Consider the following 7,210-nt stretch of genomic DNA (forward strand, 5'->3'; position numbering starts at 1 on the left):
TGCCCCATGGTGTAGTGAAAGTTGTCTTCTCCTGATCCTCTGGATGAACAAGGATTTGATTATACCCTCAGAAACCATCCAGCATAGACATTCTTTGGGAACCAACAATATTTTGCAAAATAAGATCCATTTTAGGAAGAGGGTAATTATCTTTCAGTGAAGCCTTGTTTAAGTTCCTGAAATCTATGCAAATTCTAATCTCCCCATTATTTTTCCTGACAGGTACCAAGTTAGCAAGCCAATTTGAGAATCTGATTGGAACAATAATCTTTGCATCAAAAAGCTTTTTCACCTCCTTTTCAATCAGTGGCATCAGAAGGGGATTAATTCTCCTTAATTTCTGCTTAAAAGGCTTCTCATTTGGCTTAATTGGGATGGTGTGTTGTATGATTGAAGAATCATACTGCTTCAAATCAGCATAGCTCCATGCAAAAACATCAATAAACTTCTTCATCATTTCAACATATTTGACCTTCATCTCAGCTGATAAGAACTTTGAAATCTTGACTAATTTAGGCACAACTGAGTCACCTAAATTACAGCTTTCTATTTCCTCTTCATTAGCTTGCAACCTTGGTGCTTTAAACACATCATTCTGATCAAATAACTTTTCAAGAGGAATGAGGCCTTTAGGGATCAAGTTATTTTGCAACTGCAACACTTCAGACTTTTCCTTTGTCTCAGTTAACATATTCTGCTGATCTATTTGATTATTTTCAAACTCCTCTTTCAACTCAAGAAAATTTCTTACCTGCTGATCATCTTCAAATACTTGCCAATTTATGATATTATCTGGGATGACTGGTCTATGGCGAACTTTCACTTCATAGCTATCAGAAGAATGTTTGGGGATAACAAAAAGACTGGCTGCTACAGCAAGAGAATCTGCAATAGAATTTTGATCTCTAATTTTAATGCTGAAAGAATAGGACTGAAACTTTTCCAACAGCTCCAACACTAAGTTTCTGTAGGCTCTCATCCTGACATCCTTTGTTTGATATGTACCCTGTACTTGCTTAATAATTAATTCAGAATCTCCATAAACAACAATGTTCTTTGCCTTCAACTCTATCAAGGTTTCTAAGCCTAACACTAGAGACTCGTACTCAGCCATGTTATTGGTACAATCAAAGTTAAGTTTGTATGAAAGAAACTTACTTTCTTCTGTTGGACTAGTAATCCAAATTCCAGCTCCTGCGCCATCTTTTCCTGCTGCTCCATCAAAGTATAAGGACCAACAACCATTGATATCTCTTTCATTTCTTTGCTGTTCCTCCTGACACTGATTTTCTGCATGCTCATCTTGTGATTCTTTACCAACTGATTCATGGAACAAGATAGCTGACCCCAGACCTGTATCACATGAGTAAATAGGAAAATTCTGAGGCTTGTCTTTGCTACTTACCATGTATGCCATCCTTGTTTCATGATACAACCTCCTTTGTTCGCCAAACATTGGGATAGTAGCATATGTCAGATCCATTTGCATGGTACCCTTGATCTTTGCAGCCCACGACCTTGAAAGAAGCATCCCAAACTTAGGTGGAATGTCTGCAACAACAATGTCCATGAAAGTTGTTTTTGCTGGGATTTGTGTTAGAGCCACAACAACGTCTTTTATCAACCCAATGCAATGAACTCTCTTTGAATCAAAAGAAAATAAGTCTTTGTATGGTATAGTTACTTCTAATCCCATTCTTTCCATAATTACCTTAGGCATGAGATTATGTGATGCCCCTGAATCCAGCATAGCATTATGTAGAGTCATATCATGGATATTTATGCTTATATAAAAAGGAGGAAACTCATCACTTTGTTCATCTTCAAGTCTTGGTCCTAAACAGATAATAGGATTATCCTCTTGCACACTTAGAATATTAGCCCCTCCTGGTGGAGAATTAAGCATTTCCACAATCTTGCTTCTATATTTGTCTACTTTGAGAATCTCATTAAATGGGACTGATATTTTAATCTTGGCAATCTCATTTTCTATGTTAAAAACAGAAGTAGACTTTTCAAGTTCTTTAGGGAGTGTAGGGCTTTGAATATCCTTTCTCTCACCAGAGGAATCACCTTTACCATCAGTCTGCTTTGCCTTTTCCTTCTTATCTTCAACTGCCTTTGAAACATTCTTTTTGGGCTGTGCTTTATTTGCTGTAATAGGGACATCTCGGTTTCTGAGGTTGTACTGTTTCTGAATTTCAAATATGGCATGCTGATAACCCTTCAAGAAATCTGAAGGCTCCTCTTCTGCCTTTACCAAACTAGACTCATCATGCTCTTCCTTGGTTAAGAAAATTTTTGAGTCTTCTTCACCCAAGCAATGAATAGACTCCTCAGGTACCTCAGGTTCATCTTCTTCATCCACCATGTTTTGCTGGAAAGGAGGTCTCACTGGAGGATCTGCTTGCTGATTTATGTTGTCCCTTGGTCTTTGCTGATTTTGAGGCCTTCTAAATTGAGGATTCCTAAACCTAGGCTCTTGTTGTGCTTGGGGAGCAGCAGTATTCCCAAGTGCTAACTGATCCATCAATTTCTCCATGGTTTTCATCATGGTTTCAAACTTTTCTTCTTGAGCAGAGGTAGAAGGTTTCTCCTCTTCCTTTATCTTAGCCTTTGCCATCTTTGACTTCTTAGCAGCTAGCATATTTACCTCAACCTTGACTGCATCATTATGCATATCAGCAAGAGTAGCAGACTCTCTTTCTCTGAGTAAAAGAGAGAAATCTGAATCAAATGACTCACTGAATCAAATGACTCAGCATACCTTAACTGTGCCAAAGCTCCAGGAGGCTTTAAATGTGCAGGAATGGAGTTATATACTTTATTAAACCTCTTAGAAAATTTTTGGACAGTTTCATCTGGAGCTCTTCTTAAACTGTTATATTCAGTGAGCGCTTGAACAGGATTGGTCCTATTCCCCCATTTCCTCAGAAAAAGATCTTCAAACTCAAGCCAACTATGAATGCTACCAGCTCCAAGGGCTTTAAACCATTTCCGGACTTCCCCAATAAAGGTTTGAGCAAATAGTCTTAACTTTACATCTTCATCATCCACTTCTTCCCTATCAACAAAGTCATTGAATCTATCCACATGTTCCTCAGCTGTAATGTCTTCATCTCCTCCCCATGTTGGAATCCTAGCAGCATATTTACTAGGGAGATCATGCAAAACAGCAGGGAGAGCTAGGGGAGCATACCTAGAAGGTACAACCATAATGAAAGGAGGAGCAGGGATAACAGGTACTGTGTGACTAGGAGGACCAGAACTAGTATGAGATGTTGACGGAGGAGTATTTGGACTAGCAGAGGCAGAAGATAAAGTATGAGTACGGAAAGGGCTATTGGGACTTTGTAAACCACTGAAAAAAGAACTCCAATTTGGGAGAGGTAAACCAGTTTTTGATTTAAGCAAAACCTCAAAAGGGTCAAGCTCCTTGAGCTGTTTCAAATCCTCTTCCTCTAATAACAATTCAGAAGTAACAATTTCCCAAAACTCTTCTTTATCTTTTTGTGACACTAAAGATGAAGTATCAATGCCTTTCTTTTGTAAATCTAATATGATACCAATAATCTCTTCTTCATTTTCAGACCTCAACAACACTTCTTGGATTTTATCATCAACAATTTTATCCTCAGGACTTCTAGCAAACTCAGGAAACAAAGACCTTGAAATATTTGAAGTACCTGGTATATCAGAAAATCTTTGTTTACTCCTTGAAATGATATTAGGATTCTCCACAGGACTAGGTGGGTTTGGATCAGGGTTACTCCTTGTATATCTTCCCCTCGAAGCCACCTTTCAAACTTTAAAATTCATGGAGTCACCAAGGTATAATGCAGCCTCGAAAACCTTTTTGAACTCCTGCTACCTTCAGAAATTCAATTTTATAACTACGGGAATGAGTAATCTTCAGGCTCCCGGCAGACGCACCAAAATGTTATCACAAAATCAGATACTGAAGGTTGCCAATCAGCAAGATTCTGTGTAACTATTTCAAACTAGGCTTTAGACTAAGGCTTAGCCTCCCTAGTCAGAGAGGGCTCTCTCACAGACTATGAATATTGACTAATGACAAGGAAAGATGGCTAACTCTTAAAACACATGAAAAATAAGCTGGCTGGACAAATATCAAAGTGATTCCCATTGGGCTTATGGAGTCTCACACATCTCAGCAAACAAAAAACACTATCCTTTCATAGAAATCAGGGCACTTTACATCTGATGTTCAAACATAACTTACATAAAACACAGTTTGCCAAGGCATACAGGAAGTCAGAGCATGACACATGAGTTCTGAGTGATTATGCAGTAACAAAACTGTAAAAGAACACTAAAGACAATAAACCATCATACATTTGAACCATTAGATCTATTGTGAATCCTGAGAAGAAACAACAGTCATTTGCATTACTGAAATCTGCTATACATAAACCAAAATAGTCTTGTCTTTTATCAAAACATCCAACCCCAATTACATCCAAGTCTGATCTATATATAGGAATACATTCTTAACCACCTTGAGCTTCCTCCTCCAGCATGAGGGGAGCTCGAAGGTTGCTATTAACTACTCCTATCTTCTGTTTAACTAACTCATTAAATACATAAGTACTGAACTGTAATTACAAAGAGTCCTAATTTAATCAAAACTCAAAATCTGTCCTCCTCGTAGCATGATTCCTTCTTGATTCTTGACATCTGTCTTCTTTCTGTTTTGGCCGAGATATCTTGGAGGAGAATGCAATGAACAAGCTGGCTTTGGATACTGGCTGCGTAGATGGTTCATTAATCCTCAAGATAAGTCCCCTGTTTTCCCGGTCCTTGTCTCCCATCATTCTTCACAAATTAAGTAACATGTTCCCAACTCTTTAATTCCTTAAAAAATTACGAGCATCACCATATTCCCCAATGTGCTGGAAGCCTTGTTGACTTAACAGGTGTATGAACCAAAATCTCCGTATGCATTCCCTATCAGAACCCTAATAATCGGTAATAAAGCACCTTTATCAAGGTTTAACTAAAGACAAAAATATTTCACCTTTTCCAAAAGGCACACCTGTCATTCTCTGTATAGCTAGAATAGTCTTATGTGGTCTCCCTTATGTTCCTTAGGCATTTTCTTTAAAAATTTGCTGATCCCATCATTAAACTCTTTGTTTTCATCATAAAACAGCACCTACAGCAGTTTCGTAGCGCGCTACGAAACTGCTGTTTTTGCTAAAACAGAGTATATTTGCACTAAGGCGTCTTTTGTTTGAACTTATGACTCTTCAGACTTCTTCTACAGGTGTCAAAGACTTATATGACTTCAAAATAATGGAGCTTAAACAAAATTGACCAAAACTAAGAATGTCACTATTTTCTTCAGATCAGTGAGCTAGTTGACCTAGCTGTATCTTCAAATTTGCAACCTCCTTCTTTAAGGCTTTATTTTCAGCTCTCAGGCTCATGTTCATCTTTCTGATGAGTTTAGCTTGCTTGAGAGCTGGAACCGTCCATGTATACACATCAGCCACTGAATCTACCTAACCCACTAGGTTTTTGCTACCTTTTAACACAACTCTTCGGTAGTTGGCATATCTAACTGCAAGCTCCTTAGTAACATTCTTCACCTGGGAAACTTCATTAACATTCTTCACCTGGACAACTTCATCTTTTGCTGCTCCTGCTTGGTTCTTTATGGCTATAACATTTCCTCCTTGGGTAATAATAACCTTTCTGTTCTTGTATTTATGCTTGACTGCCTCCACTGTTTTGGTCAATACTTCAATTACCTCCATTCTGGGCATCTTTACAGCTTTCTTTTCTTTATGCACTTTCTCAGCTTCTCTAACTTGTTTCCTTGTAACTGGCCTTCGTGGTTTGAACATAAACTCCTCACTAGGTTCATCAAACCTAAGTCTCTTCGAAGCTTTTGACTTCTTAGTGCTCTCAGGTGATGATTGAGTTAAATCAATATGAATGGGTTCAAGACGCACCGGTTCTTCCTGCTCAAATTCAATAGCCTCAAGTAAATCACTTAAGCTAGCCTTTGATATTGGACTTTCCTCAACAGCTACTGATTTGCCCTTCTCTTTGCTTAATTGACCTCTTGTTTTAACTCTTGATACACTTTCAGACCCAGCTGATCCAGGTACATCTTTCCTGTGCTTAACCTTTTCCTTTAATGATGGCTGAGATGTCTCTTTAATAACCAAGGGCTTTACTGGTTTTTTCAACTGAGACCTGGTTTTCTTTTTATCCTCAGCCTCCTTTCTAAGCTCAGCTATTGTAGGTTCTTCCACTGGTTCTTCTCTTTCTTTAACAGGCTGTGGGGTGAGGCCTGTCTTACTCTGAAAACCAGCCATATAGATGAAAGAATTCCAATCCCTACCAATTTTCTGAAGAGCATCCAGCACTAACAGTTTAACTAGACCATGATGAAATAATGATGTTTCACAATCATCCTTTCTCAATTGAACTTTGTCACACATCATGCTGAGGCTACGAAACAAGTAAAATGGGATATCTATAGATGCCTTACCCGTAAAATGCAACAACAACTTAAAATGATAGGAATAGACTTTGTTATATCTGCCCTCACAGGTTAAATACTTTTGAATACAGGTAAGAAGCATAGCATAGTGTTCTTTAACATAGCTTCTAGGCACAGCCTTGGTTAGATCTTCATTCACATAGGCTTCTTTCAAGAATTCCTTGCAGGGGTTCATATCAAATTTGAAGTTTTTAAACCACTCCTGCCCTCCTCTCGGAATCTCAGTTACATTAGCAATAGCCTCTGGAGATACTTGGAATTCTAACATAGACACTTTAGAACTTAAACCTGTAAAGTTCAAGGCAAACTCTTTTGTTACCTGAGTGTGGCCACCCTTCAGTCTTTCACAGAAACTCCAGCAACCAGCATCTTTGAAAGCCTTTCTTACACCTTCATCTCTCAGTGCAAGGTCCAATCCTTCAGGCTCTGCCCTTTGACATCTTCCAGACCGATGCTCCTTCTTCTCCATTCCGCTTCTGGAATCTTTCGCACAGAGAAACACCGCCAACCTCGACTCAAATGGCAAATTCAAATTTTAGAATGCAGGCTCGCTTGCAACAGGCTCTCTTGAAGAAGAAACTTGGGCTCATTTGCAATTCAAATAACTTATCATACAAGCTGACCACTTTATGCATTATTAACAAACATTATAACACGACCATGCATGACAAAACC

The sequence above is a fragment of the Pinus tabuliformis genome, chromosome 1_1 (assembly GCF_031772625.1).
Source record: "Pinus tabuliformis cultivar Carrire ecotype Pingquan chromosome 1_1, CPIR1, whole genome shotgun sequence".
NCBI lineage: Eukaryota > Viridiplantae > Streptophyta > Pinopsida > Pinales > Pinaceae > Pinus > Pinus tabuliformis.